The sequence below is a fragment of the Spermophilus citellus genome (assembly GCF_964194105.1).
Source record: "Spermophilus citellus genome assembly, chromosome: 3".
Lineage (NCBI taxonomy): Eukaryota > Metazoa > Chordata > Mammalia > Rodentia > Sciuridae > Spermophilus > Spermophilus citellus.
This window is the reverse complement of record NC_138184.1, coordinates 67,818,105-67,845,822: the sequence shown is the minus strand read 5'-3', so window position 1 is coordinate 67,845,822 and position 27,718 is coordinate 67,818,105.

The window sequence follows — 27,718 nt, the reverse complement described above, 5'->3', positions numbered from 1 at the left end:
TCAGCAACTATTTTTTCACCCAAACTGGATGACACTTTCAGGTAATGATCAGTACACTAAGCCCACTTGGTTCCCCAAATTTCGTTCTTCTATGTTGAAGCGTTCGTTTCCAGTAACAGTTTGAATTTTGGCGTTTCACTCTGTTTTCTCCTATACTGATAGATGTATTTGGAACTCTAAATCAAACACGGTTTGTGCTAGCTTCTTGAAACTTGACACAATATACCAGTTTCAGGTTCTATCTCTATGTTCTGTTTCCTCGTGATGTAGCCCTAAGCAGTGACTGGGGAGAAACACTTTCATTGAAAGGGGTTGCCAAGCTTCCAAAAATTACGAGTCTCCAGAAATCTCAGCAACTATTTTTTCACCCAAACTGGATGACACTTTCAGGTAATGATCAGTACACTAAGCCCACTTGGTTCCCCAAATTTCGTTCTTCTATGTTGAAGCGTTCGTTTCCAGTAACAGTTTGAATTTTGGCGTTTCACTCTGTTTTCTCCTATACTGATAGATGTATTTGGAACTCTAAATCAAACACGGTTTCTGCTAGCTTCTTGAAACTTGACACAATAAAGCAGTTTCACGTTCTATCTCTATGTTCTGTTTCCTCTTGATGTAGCCCTAAGCAGTGACTGGGGAGAAACACTTTCATTGAAAGGGGTTGCCAAGCTTCCAAAAATTACGAGTCTCCAGAAATCTCAGCAACTATTTTTTCACCCAAACTGGATGACACTTTCAGGTAATGATCAGTACACTAAGCCCACTTGGTTCCCCAAATTTCGTTCTTCTATGTTGAAGCGTCCGTTTCCAGTAACAGTTTGAATTTTGGCGTTTCACTCTGTTTTCTCCTATACTGATAGATGTATTTGGGACTCTAAATCAAACATGGTTTGTGCTAGCTTCTTGAAACTTGACACAATAAAGCAGTTTCAGGTTCTATCTCTATGTTCTTTTTCCTCTTGATGTAGCCCTAAGCAGTGACTGGGGAGAAACACTTTCATTGAAAGGGGTTGCCAATCTTCCAAAAATTACGAGTCTCCAGAAATCTCAGCAACTATTTTTTCACTGAAACTGGATGACACTTTCAGGTAATGATCAGTACACTAAGCCCACTTGGTTCCCCAAATTTCGTTCTTCTATGTTGTAGCGTTCGTTTCCAGTAACAGTTTGAATTTTGGCGTTTCACTCTGTTTTCTCCTATACTGATAGATGTATTTGGAACTCTAAATCAAACACGGTTTGTGCTAGCTTCTTGAAACTTGACACAATATACCAGTTTCAGGTTCTATCTCTATGTTCTGTTTCCTCTTGATGTAGTCCTAAGCAGTGACTGGGGAGAAACACTTTCATTGAAAGGGGTTGCCAAGCTTCCAAAAATTACGAGTCTCCAGAAATCTCAGCAACTATTTTTTCACCCAAACTGGATGACACTTTCAGGTAATGATCAGTACACTAAGCCCACTTGGTTCCCCAAATTTCGTTCTTCTATGTTGAAGCGTTCGTTTCCAGTAACAGTTTGAATTTTGGCGTTTCACTCTGTTTTCTCCTATACTGATAGATGTATTTGGAACTCTAAATCAAACACGGTTTCTGCTAGCTTCTTGAAACTTGACACAATAAAGCAGTTTCACGTTCTATCTCTATGTTCTGTTTCCTCTTGATGTAGCCCTAAGCAGTGACTGGGGAGAAACACTTTCATTGAAAGGGGTTGCCAAGCTTCCAAAAATTACGAGTCTCCAGAAATCTCAGCAACTATTTTTTCACCCAAACTGGATGACACTTTCAGGTAATGATCAGTACACTAAGCCCACTTGGTTCCCCAAATTTCGTTCTTCTATGTTGAAGCGTCCGTTTCCAGTAACAGTTTGAATTTTGGCGTTTCACTCTGTTTTCTCCTATACTGATAGATGTATTTGGGACTCTAAATCAAACATGGTTTGTGCTAGCTTCTTGAAACTTGACACAATAAAGCAGTTTCAGGTTCTATCTCTATGTTCTTTTTCCTCTTGATGTAACCCTCAGCAGTGACTGGGGAGAAACACTTTCATTGAAAGGGGTTGCCGAGCTTCCAAAAATTACGAGTCTCGAGAAATCTCAGCAACTATTTTTTCACCCAAACTGGATGATACTTTCAGGTAATGATCAGTACACTAAGCCCACTTGGTTCCCCAAATTTCGTTCTTCTATATTGAAGCGTTCGTTTCCAGTAACAGTTTGAATTTTGGCGTTTCACTCTGTTTTCTCCTATACTGATAGATGTATTTGGAACTCTAAATCAAACACGGTTTCTGCTAGCTTCTTGAAACTTGACACAATAAAGCAGTTTCACGTTCTATCTCTATGTTCTGTTTCCTCTTGATGTAACCCTCAGCAGTGACTGGGGAGAAACACTTTCATTGAAAGGGGTTGCCAAGCTTACAAAAATTACGAGTCTCCAGAAATCTCAGCAACTATTTTTTCACCCAAACTGGATGATACTTTCAGGTAATGATCAGTACACTAAGCCCACTTGGTTCCCCAAATTTCGTTCTTCTATATTGAAGCGTTCGTTTCCAGTAACAGTTTGAATTTTGGCGTTTCACTCTGTGTTCTCCTATACTGATAGATGTATTTGGAACTCTAAATCAAACACGGTTTGTGCTAGCTTCTTGAAACTTGACACAATAAAGCAGTTTCACGTTCTATCTCTATGTTCTGTTTCCTCTTGATGTAGCCCTAAGCAGTGACTGGGGAGAAACACTTTCATTGAAAGGGGTTGCCAAGCTTCCAAAAATTACGAGTCTCCAGAAATCTCAGCAACTATTTTTTCACCCAAACTTGATGACACTTTCAGGTAATGATCAGTACACTAAGCCCACTTGGTTCCCCAAATTTCGTTCTTCTATGTTGAAGCGTTCGTTTCCAGTAACAGTTTGAATTTTGGCGTTTCACTCTGTTTTCTCCTATACTGATAGATGTATTTGGAACTCTAAATCAAACACGGTTTGTGCTAGCTTCTTGAAACTTGACACAATATACCAGTTTCAGGTTCTATCTCTATGTTCTGTTTCCTCGTGATGTAGCCCTAAGCAGTGACTGGGGAGAAACACTTTCATTGAAAGGGGTTGCCAAGCTTCCAAAAATTACGAGTCTCCAGAAATCTCAGCAACTATTTTTTCACCCAAACTGGATGACACTTTCAGGTAATGATCAGTACACTAAGCCCACTTGGTTCCCCAAATTTCGTTCTTCTATGTTGAAGCGTTCGTTTCCAGTAACAGTTTGAATTTTGGCGTTTCACTCTGTTTTCTCCTATACTGATAGATGTATTTGGAACTCTAAATCAAACACGGTTTGTGCTAGCTTCTTGAAACTTGACACAATAAAGCAGTTTCACGTTCTATCTCTATGTTCTGTTTCCTCTTGATGTACCCCTAAGCAGTGACTGGGGAGAAACACTTTCATTGAAAGGGGTTGCCAAGCTTCCAAAAATTACGAGTCTCCAGAAATCTCAGCAACTATTTTTTCACCCAAACTGGATGACACTTTCAGGTAATGATCAGTACACTAAGCCCACTTGGTTCCCCAAATTTCGTTCTTCTATGTTGAAGCGTTCGTTTCCAGTAACAGTTTGAATTTTGGCGTTTCACTCTGTTTTCTCCTATACTGATAGATGTATTTGGAACTCTAAATCAAACACGGTTTGTGCTAGCTTCTTGAAACTTGACACAATAAAGCAGTTTCAGGTTCTATCTCTATGTTCTTTTTCCTCTTGATGTAGCCCTAAGCAGTGACTGGGGAGAAACACTTACATTGAAAGGGGTTGCCAAGCTTCCAAAAATTACGAGTCTCCAGAAATCTCAGCAACTATTTTTTCACCCAAACTGGATGACACTTTCAGGTAATGATCAGTACACTAAGCCCACTTGGTTCCCCAAATTTCGTTCTTCTATGTTGAAGCGTTCGTTTCCAGTAACAGTTTGAATTTTGGCGTTTCACTCTGTTTTCTCCTATACTGATAGATGTATTTGGAACTCTAAATCAAACACGGTTTGTGCTAGCTTCTTGAAACTTGACACAATATAGCAGTTTCAGGTTCTATCTCTATGTTCTGTTTCCTCTTGATGTAGCCCTAAGCAGTGACTGGGGAGAAACACTTTCATTGAAAGGGGTTGCCAAGCTTCCAAAAATTACGAGTCTCCAGAAATCTCAGCAACTATTTTTTCACCCAAACTGGATGACACTTTCAGGTAATGATCAGTACACTAAGCCCACTTGGTTCCCCAAATTTCGTTCTTCTATGTTGAAGCGTTCGTTTCCAGTAACAGTTTGAATTTTGGCGTTTCACTCTGTTTTCTCCTATACTGATAGATGTATTTGGAACTCTAAATCAAACACGGTTTCTGCTAGCTTCTTGAAACTTGACACAATAAAGCAGTTTCACGTTCTATCTCTATGTTCTGTTTCCTCTTGATGTAGCCCTAAGCAGTGACTGGGGAGAAACACTTTCATTGAAAGGGGTTGCCAAGCTTCCAAAAATTACGAGTCTCCAGAAATCTCAGCAACTATTTTTTCACCCAAACTGGATGACACTTTCAGGTAATGATCAGTACACTAAGCCCACTTGGTTCCCCAAATTTCGTTCTTCTATGTTGAAGCGTCCGTTTCCAGTAACAGTTTGAATTTTGGCGTTTCACTCTGTTTTCTCCTATACTGATAGATGTATTTGGAACTCTAAATCAAACATGGTTTGTGCTAGCTTCTTGAAACTTGACACAATAAAGCAGTTTCAGGTTCTATCTCTATGTTCTTTTTCCTCTTGATGTAGCCCTAAGCAGTGACTGGGGAGAAACACTTTCATTGAAAGGGGTTGCCAAGCTTCCAAAAATTACGAGTCTACAGAAATCTCAGCAACTATTTTTTCACCCAAACTGGATGACACTTTCAGGTAATGATCAGTACACTAAGCCCACTTGGTTCCCCAAATTTCGTTCTTCTATGTTGAAGCGTTCGTTTCCAGTAACAGTTTGAATTTTGGCGTTTCACTCTGTTTTCTCCTATACTGATAGATGTATTTGGAACTCTAAATCAAACACGGTTTGTGCTAGCTTCTTGAAACTTGACACAATATACCAGTTTCAGGTTCTATCTCTATGTTCTGTTTCCTCGTGATGTAGCCCTAAGCAGTGACTGGGGAGAAACACTTTCATTGAAAGGGGTTGCCAAGCTTCCAAAAATTACGAGTCTCCAGAAATCTCAGCAACTATTTTTTCACCCAAACTGGATGACACTTTCAGGTAATGATCAGTACACTAAGCCCACTTGGTTCCCCAAATTTCGTTCTTCTATGTTGAAGCGTTCGTTTCCAGTAACAGTTTGAATTTTGGCGTTTCACTCTGTTTTCTCCTATACTGATAGATGTATTTGGAACTCTAAATCAAACACGGTTTCTGCTAGCTTCTTGAAACTTGACACAATAAAGCAGTTTCACGTTCTATCTCTATGTTCTGTTTCCTCTTGATGTAGCCCTAAGCAGTGACTGGGGAGAAACACTTACATTGAAAGGGGTTGCCAGCTTCCAAAAATTACGAGTCTCCAGAAATCTCAGCAACTATTTTTTCACCCAAACTGGATGACACTTTCAGGTAATGATCAGTACACTAAGCCCACTTGGTTCCCCAAATTTCGTTCTTCTATGTTGAAGCGTTCGTTTCCAGTAACAGTTTGAATTTTGGCGTTTCACTCTGTTTTCTCCTATACTGATAGATGTATTTGGAACTCTAAATCAAACACGGTTTGTGCTAGCTTCTTGAAACTTGACACAATATAGCAGTTTCAGGTTCTATCTCTATGTTCTGTTTCCTCTTGATGTAGCCCTAAGCAGTGACTGGGGAGAAACACTTTCATTGAAAGGGGTTGCCAAGCTTCCAAAAATTACGAGTCTCCAGAAATCTCAGCAACTATTTTTTCACCCAAACTGGATGACACTTTCAGGTAATGATCAGTACACTAAGCCCACTTGGTTCCCCAAATTTCGTTCTTCTATGTTGAAGCGTTCGTTTCCAGTAACAGTTTGAATTTTGGCGTTTCACTCTGTTTTCTCCTATACTGATAGATGTATTTGGAACTCTAAATCAAACACGGTTTCTGCTAGCTTCTTGAAACTTGACACAATAAAGCAGTTTCACGTTCTATCTCTATGTTCTGTTTCCTCTTGATGTAGCCCTAAGCAGTGACTGGGGAGAAACACTTTCATTGAAAGGGGTTGCCAAGCTTCCAAAAATTACGAGTCTCCAGAAATCTCAGCAACTATTTTTTCACCCAAACTGGATGACACTTTCAGGTAATGATCAGTACACTAAGCCCACTTGGTTCCCCAAATTTCGTTCTTCTATGTTGAAGCGTCCGTTTCCAGTAACAGTTTGAATTTTGGCGTTTCACTCTGTTTTCTCCTATACTGATAGATGTATTTGGAACTCTAAATCAAACATGGTTTGTGCTAGCTTCTTGAAACTTGACACAATAAAGCAGTTTCAGGTTCTATCTCTATGTTCTTTTTCCTCTTGATGTAGCCCTAAGCAGTGACTGGGGAGAAACACTTTCATTGAAAGGGGTTGCCAAGCTTCCAAAAATTACGAGTCTACAGAAATCTCAGCAACTATTTTTTCACCCAAACTGGATGACACTTTCAGGTAATGATCAGTACACTAAGCCCACTTGGTTCCCCAAATTTCGTTCTTCTATGTTGAAGCGTTCGTTTCCAGTAACAGTTTGAATTTTGGCGTTTCACTCTGTTTTCTCCTATACTGATAGATGTATTTGGAACTCTAAATCAAACACGGTTTGTGCTAGCTTCTTGAAACTTGACACAATATACCAGTTTCAGGTTCTATCTCTATGTTCTGTTTCCTCGTGATGTAGCCCTAAGCAGTGACTGGGGAGAAACACTTTCATTGAAAGGGGTTGCCAAGCTTCCAAAAATTACGAGTCTCCAGAAATCTCAGCAACTATTTTTTCACCCAAACTGGATGACACTTTCAGGTAATGATCAGTACACTAAGCCCACTTGGTTCCCCAAATTTCGTTCTTCTATGTTGAAGCGTTCGTTTCCAGTAACAGTTTGAATTTTGGCGTTTCACTCTGTTTTCTCCTATACTGATAGATGTATTTGGAACTCTAAATCAAACACGGTTTCTGCTAGCTTCTTGAAACTTGACACAATAAAGCAGTTTCACGTTCTATCTCTATGTTCTGTTTCCTCTTGATGTAGCCCTAAGCAGTGACTGGGGAGAAACACTTTCATTGAAAGGGGTTGCCAAGCTTCCAAAAATTACGAGTCTCCAGAAATCTCAGCAACTATTTTTTCACCCAAACTGGATGACACTTTCAGGTAATGATCAGTACACTAAGCCCACTTGGTTCCCCAAATTTTGTTCTTCTATGTTGAAGCGTCCGTTTCCAGTAACAGTTTGAATTTTGGCGTTTCACTCTGTTTTCTCCTATACTGATAGATGTATTTGGGACTCTAAATCAAACATGGTTTGTGCTAGCTTCTTGAAACTTGACACAATAAAGCAGTTTCAGGTTCTATCTCTATGTTCTTTTTCCTCTTGATGTAGCCCTAAGCAGTGACTGGGGAGAAACACTTTCATTGAAAGGGGTTGCCAAGCTTCCAAAAATTACGAGTCTCCAGAAATCTCAGCAACTATTTTTTCACCCAAACTGGATGACACTTTCAGGTAATGATCAGTACACTAAGCCCACTTGGTTCCCCAAATTTCGTTCTTCTATGTTGAAGCGTCCGTTTCCAGTAACAGTTTGAATTTTGGCGTTTCACTCTGTTTTCTCCTATACTGATAGATGTATTTGGAACTCTAAATCAAACATGGTTTGTGCTAGCTTCTTGAAACTTGACACAATAAAGCAGTTTCAGGTTCTATCTCTATGTTCTTTTTCCTCTTGATGTAGCCCTAAGCAGTGACTGGGGAGAAACACTTTCATTGAAAGGGGTTGCCAATCTTCCAAAAATTACGAGTCTCCAGAAATCTCAGCAACTATTTTTTCACCCAAACTGGATGACACTTTCAGGTAATGATCAGTACACTAAGCCCACTTGTTTCCCCAAATTTCTTTCTTCTATGTTGTAGCGTTCGTTTCCAGTAACAGTTTGAATTTTGGCGTTTCACTCTGTTTTCTCCTATACTGATAGATGTATTTGGAACTCTAAATCAAACACGGTTTGTGCTAGCTTCTTGAAACTTGACACAATATACCAGTTTCAGGTTCTATCTCTATGTTCTGTTTCCTCTTGATGTAGCCCTAAGCAGTGACTGGGGAGAAACACTTTCATTGAAAGGGGTTGCCAAGCTTCCAAAAATTACGAGTCTCCAGAAATCTCAGCAACTATTTTTTCACCCAAACTGGATGACACTTTCAGGTAATGATCAGTACACTAAGCCCACTTGGTTCCCCAAATTTCGTTCTTCTATGTTGAAGCGTTCGTTTCCAGTAACAGTTTGAATTTTGGCGTTTCACTCTGTTTTCTCCTATACTGATAGATGTATTTGGAACTCTAAATCAAACACGGTTTCTGCTAGCTTCTTGAAACTTGACACAATAAAGCAGTTTCACGTTCTATCTCTATGTTCTGTTTCCTCTTGATGTAGCCCTAAGCAGTGACTGGGGAGAAACACTTTCATTGAAAGGGGTTGCCAAGCTTCCAAAAATTACGAGTCTCCAGAAATCTCAGCAACTATTTTTTCACCCAAACTGGATGACACTTTCAGGTAATGATCAGTACACTAAGCCCACTTGGTTCCCCAAATTTCGTTCTTCTATGTTGAAGCGTCCGTTTCCAGTAACAGTTTGAATTTTGGCGTTTCACTCTGTTTTCTCCTATACTGATAGATGTATTTGGGACTCTAAATCAAACATGGTTTGTGCTAGCTTCTTGAAACTTGACACAATAAAGCAGTTTCAGGTTCTATCTCTATGTTCTTTTTCCTCTTGATGTAACCCTCAGCAGTGACTGGGGAGAAACACTTTCATTGAAAGGGGTTGCCGAGCTTCCAAAAATTACGAGTCTCGAGAAATCTCAGCAACTATTTTTTCACCCAAACTGGATGACACTTTCAGGTAATGATCAGTACACTAAGCCCACTTGGTTCCCCAAATTTCGTTCTTCTATGTTGAAGCGTTCGTTTCCAGTAACAGTTTGAATTTTGGCGTTTCACTCTGTTTTCTCCTATACTGATAGATGTATTTGGAACTCTAAATCAAACACGGTTTCTGCTAGCTTCTTGAAACTTGACACAATAAAGCAGTTTCACGTTCTATCTCTATGTTCTGTTTCCTCTTGATGTAGCCCTAAGCAGTGACTGGGGAGAAACACTTTCATTGAAAGGGGTTGCCAAGCTTCCAAAAATTACGAGTCTCCAGAAATCTCAGCAACTATTTTTTCACCCAAACTGGATGACACTTTCAGGTAATGATCAGTACACTAAGCCCACTTGGTTCCCCAAATTTCGTTCTTCTATGTTGAAGCGTCCGTTTCCAGTAACAGTTTGAATTTTGGCGTTTCACTCTGTTTTCTCCTATACTGATAGATGTATTTGGGACTCTAAATCAAACATGGTTTGTGCTAGCTTCTTGAAACTTGACACAATAAAGCAGTTTCAGGTTCTATCTCTATGTTCTTTTTCCTCTTGATGTAACCCTCAGCAGTGACTGGGGAGAAACACTTTCATTGAAAGGGGTTGCCGAGCTTCCAAAAATTACGAGTCTCGAGAAATCTCAGCAACTATTTTTTCACCCAAACTGGATGATACTTTCAGGTAATGATCAGTACACTAAGCCCACTTGGTTCCCCAAATTTCGTTCTTCTATATTGAAGCGTTCGTTTCCAGTAACAGTTTGAATTTTGGCGTTTCACTCTGTTTTCTCCTATACTGATAGATGTATTTGGAACTCTAAATCAAACACGGTTTCTGCTAGCTTCTTGAAACTTGACACAATAAAGCAGTTTCACATTCTATCTCTATGTTCTGTTTCCTCTTGATGTAACCCTCAGCAGTGACTGGGGAGAAACACTTTCATTGAAAGGGGTTGCCAAGCTTACAAAAATTACGAGTCTCCAGAAATCTCAGCAACTATTTTTTCACCCAAACTGGATGATACTTTCAGGTAATGATCAGTACACTAAGCCCACTTGGTTCCCCAAATTTCGTTCTTCTATATTGAAGCGTTCGTTTCCAGTAACAGTTTGAATTTTGGCGTTTCACTCTGTGTTCTCCTATACTGATAGATGTATTTGGAACTCTAAATCAAACACGGTTTGTGCTAGCTTCTTGAAACTTGACACAATAAAGCAGTTTCACGTTCTATCTCTATGTTCTGTTTCCTCTTGATGTAGCCCTAAGCAGTGACTGGGGAGAAACACTTTCATTGAAAGGGGTTGCCAAGCTTCCAAAAATTACGAGTCTCCAGAAATCTCAGCAACTATTTTTTCACCCAAACTTGATGACACTTTCAGGTAATGATCAGTACACTAAGCCCACTTGGTTCCCCAAATTTCGTTCTTCTATGTTGAAGCGTTCGTTTCCAGTAACAGTTTGAATTTTGGCGTTTCACTCTGTTTTCTCCTATACTGATAGATGTATTTGGAACTCTAAATCAAACACGGTTTGTGCTAGCTTCTTGAAACTTGACACAATATACCAGTTTCAGGTTCTATCTCTATGTTCTGTTTCCTCGTGATGTAGCCCTAAGCAGTGACTGGGGAGAAACACTTTCATTGAAAGGGGTTGCCAAGCTTCCAAAAATTACGAGTCTCCAGAAATCTCAGCAACTATTTTTTCACCCAAACTGGATGACACTTTCAGGTAATGATCAGTACACTAAGCCCACTTGGTTCCCCAAATTTCGTTCTTCTATGTTGAAGCGTTCGTTTCCAGTAACAGTTTGAATTTTGGCGTTCCACTCTGTTTTCTCCTATACTGATAGATGTATTTGGAACTCTAAATCAAACACGGTTTCTGCTAGCTTCTTGAAACTTGACACAATAAAGCAGTTTCACGTTCTATCTCTATGTTCTGTTTCCTCTTGATGTAGCCCTAAGCAGTGACTGGGGAGAAACACTTTCATTGAAAGGGGTTGCCAAGCTTCCAAAAATTACGAGTCTCCAGAAATCTCAGCAACTATTTTTTCACCCAAACTGGATGACACTTTCAGGTAATGATCAGTACACTAAGCCCACTTGGTTCCCCAAATTTCGTTCTTCTATGTTGAAGCGTCCGTTTCCAGTAACAGTTTGAATTTTGGCGTTTCACTCTGTTTTCTCCTATACTGATAGATGTATTTGGGACTCTAAATCAAACATGGTTTGTGCTAGCTTCTTGAAACTTGACACAATAAAGCAGTTTCAGGTTCTATCTCTATGTTCTTTTTCCTCTTGATGTAACCCTCAGCAGTGACTGGGGAGAAACACTTTCATTGAAAGGGGTTGCCGAGCTTCCAAATATTACGAGTCTCGAGAAATCTCAGCAACTATTTTTTCACCCAAACTGGATGATACTTTCAGGTAATGATCAGTACACTAAGCCCACTTGGTTCCCCAAATTTCGTTCTTCTATATTGAAGCGTTCGTTTCCAGTAACAGTTTGAATTTTGGCGTTTCACTCTGTTTTCTCCTATACTGATAGATGTATTTGGAACTCTAAATCAAACACGGTTTCTGCTAGCTTCTTGAAACTTGACACAATAAAGCAGTTTCACATTCTATCTCTATGTTCTGTTTCCTCTTGATGTAACCCTCAGCAGTGACTGGGGAGAAACACTTTCATTGAAAGGGGTTGCCAAGCTTACAAAAATTACGAGTCTCCAGAAATCTCAGCAACTATTTTTTCACCCAAACTGGATGATACTTTCAGGTAATGATCAGTACACTAAGCCCACTTGGTTCCCCAAATTTCGTTCTTCTATATTGAAGCGTTCGTTTCCAGTAACAGTTTGAATTTTGGCGTTTCACTCTGTGTTCTCCTATACTGATAGATGTATTTGGAACTCTAAATCAAACACGGTTTGTGCTAGCTTCTTGAAACTTGACACAATAAAGCAGTTTCACGTTCTATCTCTATGTTCTGTTTCCTCTTGATGTAGCCCTAAGCAGTGACTGGGGAGAAACACTTTCATTGAAAGGGGTTGCCAAGCTTCCAAAAATTACGAGTCTCCAGAAATCTCAGCAACTATTTTTTCACCCAAACTTGATGACACTTTCAGGTAATGATCAGTACACTAAGCCCACTTGGTTCCCCAAATTTCGTTCTTCTATGTTGAAGCGTTCGTTTCCAGTAACAGTTTGAATTTTGGCGTTTCACTCTGTTTTCTCCTATACTGATAGATGTATTTGGAACTCTAAATCAAACACGGTTTGTGCTAGCTTCTTGAAACTTGACACAATATACCAGTTTCAGGTTCTATCTCTATGTTCTGTTTCCTCGTGATGTAGCCCTAAGCAGTGACTGGGGAGAAACACTTTCATTGAAAGGGGTTGCCAAGCTTCCAAAAATTACGAGTCTCCAGAAATCTCAGCAACTATTTTTTCACCCAAACTGGATGACACTTTCAGGTAATGATCAGTACACTAAGCCCACTTGGTTCCCCAAATTTCGTTCTTCTATGTTGAAGCGTTCGTTTCCAGTAACAGTTTGAATTTTGGCGTTTCACTCTGTTTTCTCCTATACTGATAGATGTATTTGGAACTCTAAATCAAACACGGTTTCTGCTAGCTTCTTGAAACTTGACACAATAAAGCAGTTTCACGTTCTATCTCTATGTTCTGTTTCCTCTTGATGTAGCCCTAAGCAGTGACTGGGGAGAAACACTTTCATTGAAAGGGGTTGCCAAGCTTCCAAAAATTACGAGTCTCCAGAAATCTCAGCAACTATTTTTTCACCCAAACTGGATGACACTTTCAGGTAATGATCAGTACACTAAGCCCACTTGGTTCCCCAAATTTCGTTCTTCTATGTTGAAGCGTCCGTTTCCAGTAACAGTTTGAATTTTGGCGTTTCACTCTGTTTTCTCCTATACTGATAGATGTATTTGGGACTCTAAATCAAACATGGTTTGTGCTAGCTTCTTGAAACTTGACACAATAAAGCAGTTTCAGGTTCTATCTCTATGTTCTTTTTCCTCTTGATGTAACCCTCAGCAGTGACTGGGGAGAAACACTTTCATTGAAAGGGGTTGCCGAGCTTCCAAAAATTACGAGTCTCGAGAAATCTCAGCAACTATTTTTTCACCCAAACTGGATGACACTTTCAGGTAATGATCAGTACACTAAGCCCACTTGGTTCCCCAAATTTCGTTCTTCTATATTGAAGCGTTCGTTTCCAGTAACAGTTTGAATTTTGGCGTTTCACTCTGTTTTCTCCTATACTGATAGATGTATTTTTAACTCTAAATCAAACACGGTTTCTGCTAGCTTCTTGAAACTTGACACAATAAAGCAGTTTCACATTCTATCTCTATGTTCTGTTTCCTCTTGATGTAACCCTCAGCAGTGACTGGGGAGAAACACTTTCATTGAAAGGGGTTGCCAAGCTTACAAAAATTACGAGTCTCCAGAAATCTCAGCAACTATTTTTTCACCCAAACTGGATGATACTTTCAGGTAATGATCAGTACACTAAGCCCACTTGGTTCCCCAAATTTCGTTCTTCTATATTGAAGCGTTCGTTTCCAGTAACAGTTTGAATTTTGGCGTTTCACTCTGTGTTCTCCTATACTGATAGATGTATTTGGAACTCTAAATCAAACACGGTTTGTGCTAGCTTCTTGAAACTTGACACAATAAAGCAGTTTCACGTTCTATCTCTATGTTCTGTTTCCTCTTGATGTAGCCCTAAGCAGTGACTGGGGAGAAACACTTTCATTGAAAGGGGTTGCCAAGCTTCCAAAAATTACGAGTCTCCAGAAATCTCAGCAACTATTTTTTCACCCAAACTTGATGACACTTTCAGGTAATGATCAGTACACTAAGCCCACTTGGTTCCCCAAATTTCGTTCTTCTATGTTGAAGCGTTCGTTTCCAGTAACAGTTTGAATTTTGGCGTTTCACTCTGTTTTCTCCTATACTGATAGATGTATTTGGAACTCTAAATCAAACACGGTTTGTGCTAGCTTCTTGAAACTTGACACAATATACCAGTTTCAGGTTCTATCTCTATGTTCTGTTTCCTCGTGATGTAGCCCTAAGCAGTGACTGGGGAGAAACACTTTCATTGAAAGGGGTTGCCAAGCTTCCAAAAATTACGAGTCTCCAGAAATCTCAGCAACTATTTTTTCACCCAAACTGGATGACACTTTCAGGTAATGATCAGTACACTAAGCCCACTTGGTTCCCCAAATTTCGTTCTTCTATGTTGAAGCGTTCGTTTCCAGTAACAGTTTGAATTTGGCGTTTCACTCTGTTTTCTCCTATACTGATAGATGTATTTGGAACTCTAAATCAAACACGGTTTCTGCTAGCTTCTTGAAACTTGACACAATAAAGCAGTTTCACGTTCTATCTCTATGTTCTGTTTCCTCTTGATGTACCCCTAAGCAGTGACTGGGGAGAAACACTTTCATTGAAAGGGGTTGCCAAGCTTCCAAAAATTACGAGTCTCCAGAAATCTCAGCAACTATTTTTTCACCCAAACTGGATAACACTTTCAGGTAATGATCAGTACACTAAGCCCACTTGGTTCCCCAAATTTCGTTCTTCTATGTTGAAGCGTCCGTTTCCAGTAACAGTTTGAATTTTGGCGTTTCACTCTGTTTTCTCCTATACTGATAGATGTATTTGGGACTCTAAATCAAACATGGTTTGTGCTAGCTTCTTGAAACTTGACACAATAAAGCAGTTTCAGGTTCTATCTCTATGTTCTTTTTCCTCTTGATGTAGCCCTAAGCAGTGACTGGGGAGAAACACTTTCATTGAAAGGGGTTGCCAAGCTTCCAAAAATTACGAATCTCCAGAAATCTCAGCAACTATTTTTCACCCAAACTGGATGACACTTTCAGGTAATGATCAGTACACTAAGCCCACTTGGTTCCCCAAATTTCGTTCTTCTATGTTGAAGCGTCCGTTTCCAGTAACAGTTTGAATTTTGGCGTTTCACTCTGTTTTCTCCTATACTGATAGATGTATTTGGAACTCTAAATCAAACATGGTTTGTGCTAGCTTCTTGAAACTTGACACAATAAAGCAGTTTCAGGTTCTATCTCTATGTTCTTTTTCCTCTTGATGTAGCCCTAAGCAGTGACTGGGGAGAAACACTTTCATTGAAAGGGGTTGCCAAGCTTCCAAAAATTACGAGTCTCCAGAAATCTCAGCAACTATTTTTTCACCCAAACTGGATGACACTTTCAGGTAATGATCAGTACACTAAGCCCACTTGGTTCCCCAAATTTCGTTCTTCTATGTTGAAGCGTTCGTTTCCAGTAACAGTTTGAATTTTGGCGTTTCACTCTGTTTTCTCCTATACTGATAGATGTATTTGGAACTCTAAATCAAACACGGTTTGTGCTAGCTTCTTGAAACTTGACACAATATACCAGTTTCAGGTTCTATCTCTATGTTCTGTTTCCTCGTGATGTAGCCCTAAGCAGTGACTGGGGAGAAACACTTTCATTGAAAGGGGTTGCCAAGCTTCCAAAAATTAAGAGTCTCCAGAAATCTCAGCAACTATTTTTTCACCCAAACTGGATGACACTTTCAGGTAATGATCAGTACACTAAGCCCACTTGGTTCCCCAAATTTCGTTCTTCTATGTTGAAGCGTTCGTTTCCAGTAACAGTTTGAATTTTGGCGTTTCACTCTGTTTTCTCCTATACTGATAGATGTATTTGGAACTCTAAATCAAACACGGTTTCTGCTAGCTTCTTGAAACTTGACACAATAAAGCAGTTTCACGTTCTATCTCTATGTTCTGTTTCCTCTTGATGTAGCCCTAAGCAGTGACTGGGGAGAAACACTTTCATTGAAAGGGGTTGCCAAGCTTCCAAAAATTACGAGTCTCCAGAAATCTCAGCAACTATTTTTTCACCCAAACTGGATGACACTTTCAGGTAATGATCAGTACACTAAGCCCACTTGGTTCCCCAAATTTCGTTCTTCTATGTTGAAGCGTCCGTTTCCAGTAACAGTTTGAATTTTGGCGTTTCACTCTGTTTTCTCCTATACTGATAGATGTATTTGGGACTCTAAATCAAACATGGTTTGTGCTAGCTTCTTGAAACTTGACACAATAAAGCAGTTTCAGGTTCTATCTCTATGTTCTTTTTCCTCTTGATGTAGCCCTAAGCAGTGACTGGGGAGAAACACTTTCATTGAAAGGGGTTGCCAAGCTTCCAAAAATTACGAGTCTCCAGAAATCTCAGCAACTATTTTTTCACCCAAACTGGATGACACTTTCAGGTAATGATCAGTACACTAAGCCCACTTGGTTCCCCAAATTTCGTTCTTCTATGTTGAAGCGTCCGTTTCCAGTAACAGTTTGAATTTTGGCGTTTCACTCTGTTTTCTCCTATACTGATAGATGTATTTGGAACTCTAAATCAAACATGGTTTGTGCTAGCTTCTTGAAACTTGACACAATAAAGCAGTTTCAGGTTCTATCTCTATGTTCTTTTTCCTCTTGATGTAGCCCTAAGCAGTGACTGGGGAGAAACACTTTCATTGAAAGGGGTTGCCAATCTTCCAAAAATTACGAGTCTCCAGAAATCTCAGCAACTATTTTTTCACCCAAACTGGATGACACTTTCAGGTAATGATCAGTACACTAAGCCCACTTGGTTCCCCAAATTTCGTTCTTCTATGTTGTAGCGTTCGTTTCCAGTAACAGTTTGAATTTTGGCGTTTCACTCTGTTTTCTCCTATACTGATAGATGTATTTGGAACTCTAAATCAAACACGGTTTGTGCTAGCTTCTTGAAACTTGACACAATATACCAGTTTCAGGTTCTATCTCTATGTTCTGTTTCCTCTTGATGTAGCCCTAAGCAGTGACTGGGGAGAAACACTTTCATTGAAAGGGGTTGCCAAGCTTCCAAAAATTACGAGTCTCCAGAAATCTCAGCAACTATTTTTTCACCCAAACTGGATGACACTTTCAGGTAATGATCAGTACACTAAGCCCACTTGGTTCCCCAAATTTCGTTCTTCTATGTTGAAGCGTTCGTTTCCAGTAACAGTTTGAATTTTGGCGTTTCACTCTGTTTTCTCCTATACTGATAGATGTATTTGGAACTCTAAATCAAACACGGTTTCTGCTAGCTTCTTGAAACTTGACACAATAAAGCAGTTTCACGTTCTATCTCTATGTTCTGTTTCCTCTTGATGTAGCCCTAAGCAGTGACTGGGGAGAAACACTTTCATTGAAAGGGGTTGCCAAGCTTCCAAAAATTACGAGTCTCCAGAAATCTCAGCAACTATTTTTTCACCCAAACTGGATGACACTTTCAGGTAATGATCAGTACACTAAGCCCACTTGGTTCCCCAAATTTCGTTCTTCTATGTTGAAGCGTCCGTTTCCAGTAACAGTTTGAATTTTGGCGTTTCACTCTGTTTTCTCCTATACTGATAGATGTATTTGGGACTCTAAATCAAACATGGTTTGTGCTAGCTTCTTGAAACTTGACACAATAAAGCAGTTTCAGGTTCTATCTCTATGTTCTGTTTCCTCTTGATGTAACCCTCAGCAGTGACTGGGGAGAAACACTTTCATTGAAAGGGGTTGCCAAGCTTACAAAAATTACGAGTCTCCAGAAATCTCAGCAACTATTTTTTCACCCAAACTGGATGATACTTTCAGGTAATGATCAGTACACTAAGCCCACTTGGTTCCCCAAATTTCGTTCTTCTATATTGAAGCGTTCGTTTCCAGTAACAGTTTGAATTTTGGCGTTTCACTCTGTTTTCTCCTATACTGATAGATGTATTTGGAACTCTAAATCAAACACGGTTTGTGCTAGCTTCTTGAAACTTGACACAATAAAGCAGTTTCACGTTCTATCTCTATGTTCTGTTTCCTCTTGATGTAGCCCTAAGCAGTGACTGGGGAGAAACACTTTCATTGAAAGGGGTTGCCAAGCTTCCAAAAATTACGAGTCTCCAGAAATCTCAGCAACTATTTTTTCACCCAAACTTGATGACACTTTCAGGTAATGATCAGTACACTAAGCCCACTTGGTTCCCCAAATTTCATTCTTCTATGTTGAAGCGTTCGTTTCCAGTAACAGTTTGAATTTTGGCGTTTCACTCTGTTTTCTCCTATACTGATAGATGTATTTGGAACTCTAAATCAAACACGGTTTGTGCTAGCTTCTTGAAACTTGACACAATATACCAGTTTCAGGTTCTATCTCTATGTTCTGTTTCCTCGTGATGTAGCCCTAAGCAGTGACTGGGGAGAAACACTTTCATTGAAAGGGGTTGCCAAGCTTCCAAAAATTACGAGTCTCCAGAAATCTCAGCAACTATTTTTTCACCCAAACTGGATGACACTTTCAGGTAATGATCAGTACACTAAGCCCACTTGGTTCCCCAAATTTCGTTCTTCTATGTTGAAGCGTTCGTTTCCAGTAACAGTTTGAATTTTGGCGTTTCACTCTGTTTTCTCCTATACTGATAGATGTATTTGGAACTCTAAATCAAACACGGTTTCTGCTAGCTTCTTGAAACTTGACACAATAAAGCAGTTTCACGTTCTATCTCTATGTTCTGTTTCCTCTTGATGTAGCCCTAAGCAGTGACTGGGGAGAAACACTTTCATTGAAAGGGGTTGCCAAGCTTCCAAAAATTACGAGTCTCCAGAAATCTCAGCAACTATTTTTTCACCCAAACTGGATGACACTTTCAGGTAATGATCAGTACACTAAGCCCACTTGGTTCCCCAAATTTCGTTCTTCTATGTTGAAGCGTCCGTTTCCAGTAACAGTTTGAATTTTGGCGTTTCACTCTGTTTTCTCCTATACTGATAGATGTATTTGGAACTCTAAATCAAACACGGTTTCTGCTAGCTTCTTGAAACTTGACACAATAAAGCAGTTTCACGTTCTATCTCTATGTTCTGTTTCCTCTTGATGTAGCCCTAAGCAGTGACTGGGGAGAAACACTTTCATTGAAAGGGGTTGCCAAGCTTCCAAAAATTACGAGTCTCCAGAAATCTCAGCAACTATTTTTTCACCCAAACTGGATGACACTTTCAGGTAATGATCAGTACACTAAGCCCACTTGGTTCCCCAAATTTCGTTCTTTTATGTTGAAGCGTCCGTTTCCAGTAACAGTTTGAATTTTGGCGTTTCACTCTGTTTTCTCCTATACTGATAGATGTATTTGGAACTCTAAATCAAACATGGTTTGTGCTAGCTTCTTGAAACTTGACACAATAAAGCAGTTTCAGGTTCTATCTCTATGTTCTTTTTCCTCTTGATGTAGCCCTAAGCAGTGACTGGGGAGAAACACTTTCATTGAAAGGGGTTGCCAATCTTCCAAAAATTACGAGTCTCCAGAAATCTCAGCAACTATTTTTTCACCCAAACTGGATGACACTTTCAGGTAATGATCAGTACACTAAGCCCACTTGGTTCCCCAAATTTCGTTCTTCTATGTTGTAGCGTTCGTTTCCAGTAACAGTTTGAATTTTGGCGTTTCACTCTGTTTTCTCCTATACTGATAGATGTATTTGGAACTCTAAATCAAACAGGGTTTGTGCTAGCTTCTTGAAACTTGACACAATATACCAGTTTCAGGTTCTATCTCTATGTTCTGTTTCCTCTTGATGTAGCCCTAAGCAGTGACTGGGGAGAAACACTTTCATTGAAAGGGGTTGCCAAGCTTCCAAAAATTACGAGTCTCCAGAAATCTCAGCAACTATTTTTTCACCCAAACTGGATGACACTTTCAGGTAATGATCAGTACACTAAGCCCACTTGGTTCCCCAAATTTCGTTCTTCTATGTTGAAGCGTTCGTTTCCAGTAACAGTTTGAATTTTGGCGTTTCACTCTGTTTTCTCCTATACTGATAGATGTATTTGGAACTCTAAATCAAACACGGTTTCTGCTAGCTTCTTGAAACTTGACACAATAAAGCAGTTTCACGTTCTATCTCTATGTTCTGTTTCCTCTTGATGTAGCCCTAAGCAGTGACTGGGGAGAAACACTTTCATTGAAAGGGGTTGCCAAGCTTCCAAAAATTACGAGTCTCCAGAAATCTCAGCAACTATTTTTTCACCCAAACTGGATGACACTTTCAGGTAATGATCAGTACACTAAGCCCACTTGGTTCCCCAAATTTCGTTCTTCTATGTTGAAGCGTCCGTTTCCAGTAACAGTTTGAATTTTGGCGTTTCACTCTGTTTTCTCCTATACTGATAGATGTATTTGGGACTCTAAATCAAACATGGTTTGTGCTAGCTTCTTGAAACTTGACACAATAAAGCAGTTTCAGGTTCTATCTCTATGTTCTTTTTCCTCTTGATGTAACCCTCAGCAGTGACTGGGGAGAAACACTTTCATTGAAAGGGGTTGCCGAGCTTCCAAAAATTACGAGTCTCGAGAAATCTCAGCAACTATTTTTTCACCCAAACTGGATGATACTTTCAGGTAATGATCAGTACACTAAGCCCACTTGGTTCCCCAAATTTCGTTCTTCTATATTGAAGCGTTCGTTTCCAGTAACAGTTTGAATTTTGGCGTTTCACTCTGTTTTCTCCTATACTGATAGATGTATTTGGAACTCTAAATCAAACACGGTTTCTGCTAGCTTCTTGAAACTTGACACAATAAAGCAGTTTCAGGTTCTATCTCTATGTTCTGTTTCCTCTTGATGTAACCCTCAGCAGTGACTGGGGAGAAACACTTTCATTGAAAGGGGTTGCCAAGCTTACAAAAATTACGAGTCTCCAGAAATCTCAGCAACTATTTTTTCACCCAAACTGGATGATACTTTCAGGTAATGATCAGTACACTAAGCCCACTTGGTTCCCCAAATTTCGTTCTTCTATATTGAAGCGTTCGTTTCCAGTAACAGTTTGAATTTTGGCGTTTCACTCTGTGTTCTCCTATACTGATAGATGTATTTGGAACTCTAAATCAAACACGGTTTGTGCTAGCTTCTTGAAACTTGACACAATAAAGCAGTTTCATGTTCTATCTCTATGTTCTGTTTCCTCTTGATGTAGCCCTAAGCAGTGACTGGGGAGAAACACTTTCATTGAAAGGGGTTGCCAAGCTTCCAAAAATTACGAGTCTCCAGAAATCTCAGCAACTATTTTTTCACCCAAACTTGATGACACTTTCAGGTAATGATCAGTACACTAAGCCCACTTGGTTCCCCAAATTTCGTTCTTCTATGTTGAAGCGTTCGTTTCCAGTAACAGTTTGAATTTTGGCGTTTCACTCTGTTTTCTCCTATACTGATAGATGTATTTGGAACTCTAAATCAAACACGGTTTGTGCTAGCTTCTTGAAACTTGACACAATAAAGCAGTTTCACGTTCTATCTCTATGTTCTGTTTCCTCTTGATGTAACCCTCAGCAGTGACTGGGGAGAAACACTTTCATTGAAAGGGGTTGCCAAGCTTCCAAAAATTACGAGTCTCCAGAAATCTCAGCAACTATTTTTTCACCCAAACTTGATGACACTTTCAGGTAATGATCAGTACACTAAGCCCACTTGGTTCCCCAAATTTCGTTCTTCTATGTTGAAGCGTTCGTTTCCAGTAACAGTTTGAATTTTGGCGTTTCACTCTGTTTTCTCCTATACTGATAGATGTATTTGGAACTCTAAATCAAACACGGTTTCTGCTAGCTTCTTGAAACTTGACACAATAAAGCAGTTTCACGTTCTATCTCTATGTTCTGTTTCCTCTTGATGTAGCCCTAAGCAGTGACTGGGGAGAAACACTTTCATTGAAAGGGGTTGCCAAGCTTCCAAAAATTACGAGTCTCCAGAAATCTCAGCAACTATTTTTTCACCCAAACTGGATGACACTTTCAGGTAATGATCAGTACACTAAGCCCACTTGGTTCCCCAAATTTCGTTCTTCTATGTTGAAGCGTTCGTTTCCAGTAACAGTTTGAATTTTGGCGTTTCACTCTGTTTTCTCCTATACTGATAGATGTATTTGGAACTCTAAATCAAACACGGTTTGTGCTAGCTTCTTGAAACTTGACACAATAAAGCAGATTCACGTTCTATCTCTATGTTCTGTTTCCTCTTGATGTAACACTCAGCAGTGACTGGGGAGAAACACTTTCATTGAAAGGGGTTGCCGAGCTTCCAAAAATTACGAGTCTCCAGAAATCTCAGCAACTATTTTTTCACCCAAACTGGATGATACTTTCAGGTAATGATCAGTACACTAAGCCCACTTGGTTCCCCAAATTTCGTTCTTCTATATTGAAGCGTTCGTTTCCAGTAACAGTTTGAATTTTGGCGTTTCACTCTGTTTTCTCCTATACTGATAGATGTATTTGGAACTCTAAATCAAACACGGTTTGTGCTAGCTTCTTGAAACTTGACACAATAAAGCAGTTTCACGTTCTATCTCTATGTTCTGTTTCCTCTTGATGTAACCCTCAGCAGTGACTGGGGAGAAACACTTTCATTGAAAGGGGTTGCCAAGCTTACAAAAATTACGAGTCTCCAGAAATCTCAGCAACTATTTTTTCACCCAAACTGGATGATACTTTCAGGTAATGATCAGTACACTAAGCCCACTTGGTTCCCCAAATTTCGTTCTTCTATATTGAAGCGTTCGTTTCCAGTAACAGTTTGAATTTTGGCGTTTCACTCTGTGTTCTCCTATACTGATAGATGTATTTGGAACTCTAAATCAAACACGGTTTGTGCTAGCTTCTTGAAACTTGACACAATAAAGCAGTTTCACGTTCTATCTCTATGTTCTGTTTCCTCTTGATGTAGCCCTAAGCAGTGACTGGGGAGAAACACTTTCATTGAAAGGGGTTGCCAAGCTTCCAAAAATTACGAGTCTCCAGAAATCTCAGCAACTATTTTTTCACCCAAACTTGATGACACTTTCAGGTAATGATCAGTACACTAAGCCCACTTGGTTCCCCAAATTTCGTTCTTCTATGTTGAAGCGTTCGTTTCCAGTAACAGTTTGAATTTTGGCGTTTCACTCTGTTTTCTCCTATACTGATAGATGTATTTGGAACTCTAAATCAAACACGGTTTCTGCTAGCTTCTTGAAACTTGACACAATAAAGCAGTTTCACGTTCTATCTCTATGTTCTGTTTCCTCTTGATGTAGCCCTAAGCAGTGACTGGGGAGAAACACTTTCATTGAAAGGGGTTGCCAAGCTTCCCAAAATTACGAGTCTCCAGAAATCTCAGCAACTATTTTTTCACCCAAACTTGATGACACTTTCAGGTATTGATCAGTACACTAAGCCCACTTGGTTCCCCAAATTTCGTTCTTCTATGTTGAAGCGTTCGTTTCCAGTAACAGTTTGAATTTTGGCGTTTCACTCTGTTTTCTCCTATACTGATAGATGTATTTGGAACTCTAAATCAAACACGGTTTCTGCTAGCTTCTTGAAACTTGACACAATAAAGCAGTTTCACGTTCTATCTCTATGTTCTGTTTCCTCTTGATGTAGCCCTAAGCAGTGACTGGGGAGAAACACTTTCATTGAAAGGGGTTGCCAAGCTTCCAAAAATTACGAGTCTCCAGAAATCTCAGCAACTATTTTTTCACCCAAACTTGATGACACTTTCAGGTAATGATCAGTACACTAAGCCCACTTGGTTCCCCAAATTTCGTTCTTCTATGTTGAAGCGTCCGTTTCTAGTAACAGTTTAAATTTTGGCGTTTCACTCTGTTTTCTCCTATACTGATAGATGTATTTGGAACTCTAAATCAAACATGGTTTGTGCTAGCTTCTTGAAACTTGACACAATAAAGCAGTTTCACGTTCTATCTCTATGTTCTGTTTCCTCTTGATGTAGCCCTAAGCGGTGACTGGGGAGAAACACTTTCATTGAAAGGGGTTGCCAAGCTTCCAAAAATTACGAGTCTCCAGAAATCTCAGCAACTATTTTTTCACCCAAACTTGATGACACTTTCAGGTAATGATCAGTACACTAAGCCCACTTGGTTCCCCAAATTTCGTTCTTCTATGTTGAAGCGTCCGTTTCCAGTAACAGTTTGAATTTTGGCATTTCACTCTGTTTTCTCCTATACTGATAGATGTATTTGGAACTCTAAATCAAACATGGTTTGTGCTAGCTTCTTGAAACTTGACACAATAAAGCAGTTTCAGGTTCTATCTCTATGTTCTTTTTCCTCTTGATGTAGCCCTAAGCAGTGACTGGGGAGAAACACTTTCATTGAAAGGGGTTGCCAAGCTTCCAAAAATTACGAGTCTCCAGAAATCTCAGCAACTATTTTTTCACCCAAACTGGATGACACTTTCAGGTAATGATCAGTACCCTAAGCCCACTTGGTTCCCCAAATTTCGTTCTTCTATGTTGAAGCGTTCGTTTCCAGTAACAGTTTGAATTTTGGCGTTTCACTCTGTTTTCTCCTATACTGATAGATGTATTTGGAACTCTAAATCAAACACGGTTTGTGCTAGCTTCTTGAAACTTGACACAATATAGCAGTTTCAGGTTCTATCTCTATGATCTTTTTCCTCTTGATGTAGCCCTAAGCAGTGACTGGGGAGAAACACTTTCATTGAAAGGGGTTGCCAAGCTTCCAAAAATTACGAGTCTCCAGAAATCTCAGCAACTATTTTTTCACCCAAACTGGATGACACTTTCAGGTAATGATCAGTACACTAAGCCCACTTGGTTCCCCAAATTTCGTTCTTCTATTTTGAAGCGTTCGTTTCCAGTCACAGTTTGAATTTTGGCGTTTCACTCTGTTTTCTCCTATACTGATAGATGTATTTGGAACTCTAAATCAAACACGGTTTCTGCTAGCTTCTTGAAACTTGACACAATAAAGCAGTTTCACGTTTTATCTCTATGTTCTGTTTCCTCTTGATGTAACCCTCAGCAGTGACTGGGGAGAAACACTTTCATTGAAAGGGGTTGCCAAGCTTTCAAAAATTACGAGTCTCCAGAAATCTCAGCAACTATTTTTTCACCCAAACTGGATGACACTTTCAGGTAATGATCAGTGCACTAAGCCCACTTGGTTCCCCAAATTTCATTCTTCTATATTGAAGCGTTCGTTTCCAGTAACAGTTTGAATTTTGGCGTTTCACTCTGTGTTCTCCTATACTGATAGATGTATTTGGAACTCTAAATCAAACACGGTTTGTGCTAGCTTCTTGAAACTTGACACAATAAAGCAGTTTCACGTTCTATCTCTATGTTCTGTTTCCTCTTGATGTAGCCCTAAGCAGTGACTGGGGAGAAACACTTTCATTGAAAGGGGTTGCCAAGCTTCCAAAAATTACGCGTCTCCAGAAATCTCAGCAACTATTTTTTCACCCAAACTGGATGACACTTTCAGGTAATGATCAGTACACTAAGCCCACTTGGTTCCCCAAATTTCGTTCTTCTATGTTGAAGCGTTCGTTTCCAGTAACAGTTTGAATTTTGGCGTTTCACTCTGTTTTCTCCTATACTGATAGATGTATTTGGAAATCTAAATCAAACACGGTTTGTGCTAGCTTCTTGAAACTTGACACAATATAGCAGTTTCAGGTTCTGTCTCTATGTTCTTTTTCCTCTTGATGTAGCCCTAAGCAGTGACTGGGGAGAAACACTTTCATTGAAAGGGGTTGCCAAGCTTCCAAAAATTACGAGATTCCAGAAATCTCAGCAACTATTTTTTCACCCAAACTGGATGACACTTTCAGGTAATGATCAGTACACTAAGCCCACTTGGTTCCCCAAATTTCGTTCTTCTATGTTGAAGCGTTCGTTTCCAGTAACAGTTCGAATTTTGGCGTTTCACTCTGTTTTCTCCTATACTGATAGATGTATTTGGAACTCTAAATCAAACACGGTTTGTGCTAGCTTCTTGAAACTTGACACAATAAAGCAGTTTCACGTTCTATCACTATGTTCTGTTTCCTCTTGATGTAGCCCTAAGCAGTGACTGGGGAGAAACACTTTCATTGAAAGGGGTTGCCAAGCTTCCAAAAATTACGAGTCTCCAGAAATCTCAGCAACTATTTTTTCACCCACACTGGATGACACTTTCAGGTAATGATCAGTACACTAAGCCCACTTGGTTCCCCAAATTTCGTTCTTCTATGTTGAAGCGTTCGTTTCCAGTAACAGTTCGAATTTTGGCGTTTCACTCTGTTTTCTCCTATACTGATACATGTATTTGGAACTCTAAATCAAACACGGTTTGTGCTAGCTTCTTGAAACTTGACACAATAAAGCAGTTTCACGTTCTATCTCTATGTTCTGTTTCCTTTTGAGGTAGCCCTAAGCAGTGACTGGGGAGAAACACTTTCATTGAAAGGGGTTGCCAAGCTTCCAAAAGTTACGAGTCTCCAGAAATCTCAGCAACTATTTTTTCACCCAAACTGGATGACACTTTCAGGTAATGATCAGTACACTAAGCCCACTTGGTTCCCCAAATTTCGTTCTTCTATGTTGAAGCGTTCGTTTCCAGTAACAGTTTGAATTTTGGCATTTCACTCTGTTTTCTCCTATACTGATACATGTATTTGGAACTCTAAATCAAACACGGTTTGTGCTAGCTTCTTGAAACTTGACACAATAAAGCAGTTTCACGTTCTATCTCTATGTTCTGTTTCCTCTTGATGTAGCCCTAAGCAGTGACTGGTGAGAAACACTTTCATTGAAAGGGGTTGCCAAGCTTCCAAAAATTACGAGTCTCCAGAAATCTCAGCAACTATTTTTTCACCCAAACTGGATGACACTTTCAGGTAATGATCAGTACACTAAGCCCACTTGGTTCCCCAAATTTCGTTCTTCTATGTTGAAGCGTTCGTTTCCAGTAACAGTTTGAATTTTGGCATTTCACTCTGTTTTCTCCTATACTGATACATGTATTTGGAACTCTAAATCAAACACGGTTTGTGCTAGCTTCTTGAAACTTGACACAATAAAGCAGTTTCACGTTCTATCTCTATGTTCTGTTTCCTCTTGATGTAGCCCTAAGCAGTGACTGGTGAGAAACACTTTCATTGAAAGGGGTTGCCAAGCTTCCAAAAATTACGAGTTTCCAGAAATCTCAGCAACTATTTTTTCACCCAAACTGGATGACACTTTCAGGTAATGATCAGTACACTAAGCCCACTTGGTTCCCCAAATTTTGTTCTTCTATGTTGAAGCGTTCGTTTCCAGTAACAGTTTGAATTTTGGCGTTTCACTCTGTGTTCTCCTATACTGATAGATGTATTTGGAACTCTAAATCAAACACGGTTTGTGCTAGCTTCTTGAAACTTGACACAATAAAGCAGTTTCACGTTCTATCTCTATGTTCTGTTTCCTCTTGATGTAGCCCTAAGCAGTGACTGGGGAGAAACACTTTCATTGAAAGGGGTTGCCAAGCTTCCAAAAATTACGAGTCTCCAGAAATCTCAGCAACTATTTTTTCACCCAAACTGGATGACACTTTCAGGTAATGATCAGTACACTAAGCCCACTTGGTTCCCCAAATTTCGTTCTTCTATGTTGAAGTGTCCGCTTCCAGTAACAGTTTGAATTTTGGCGTTTCACTCTGTGTTCTC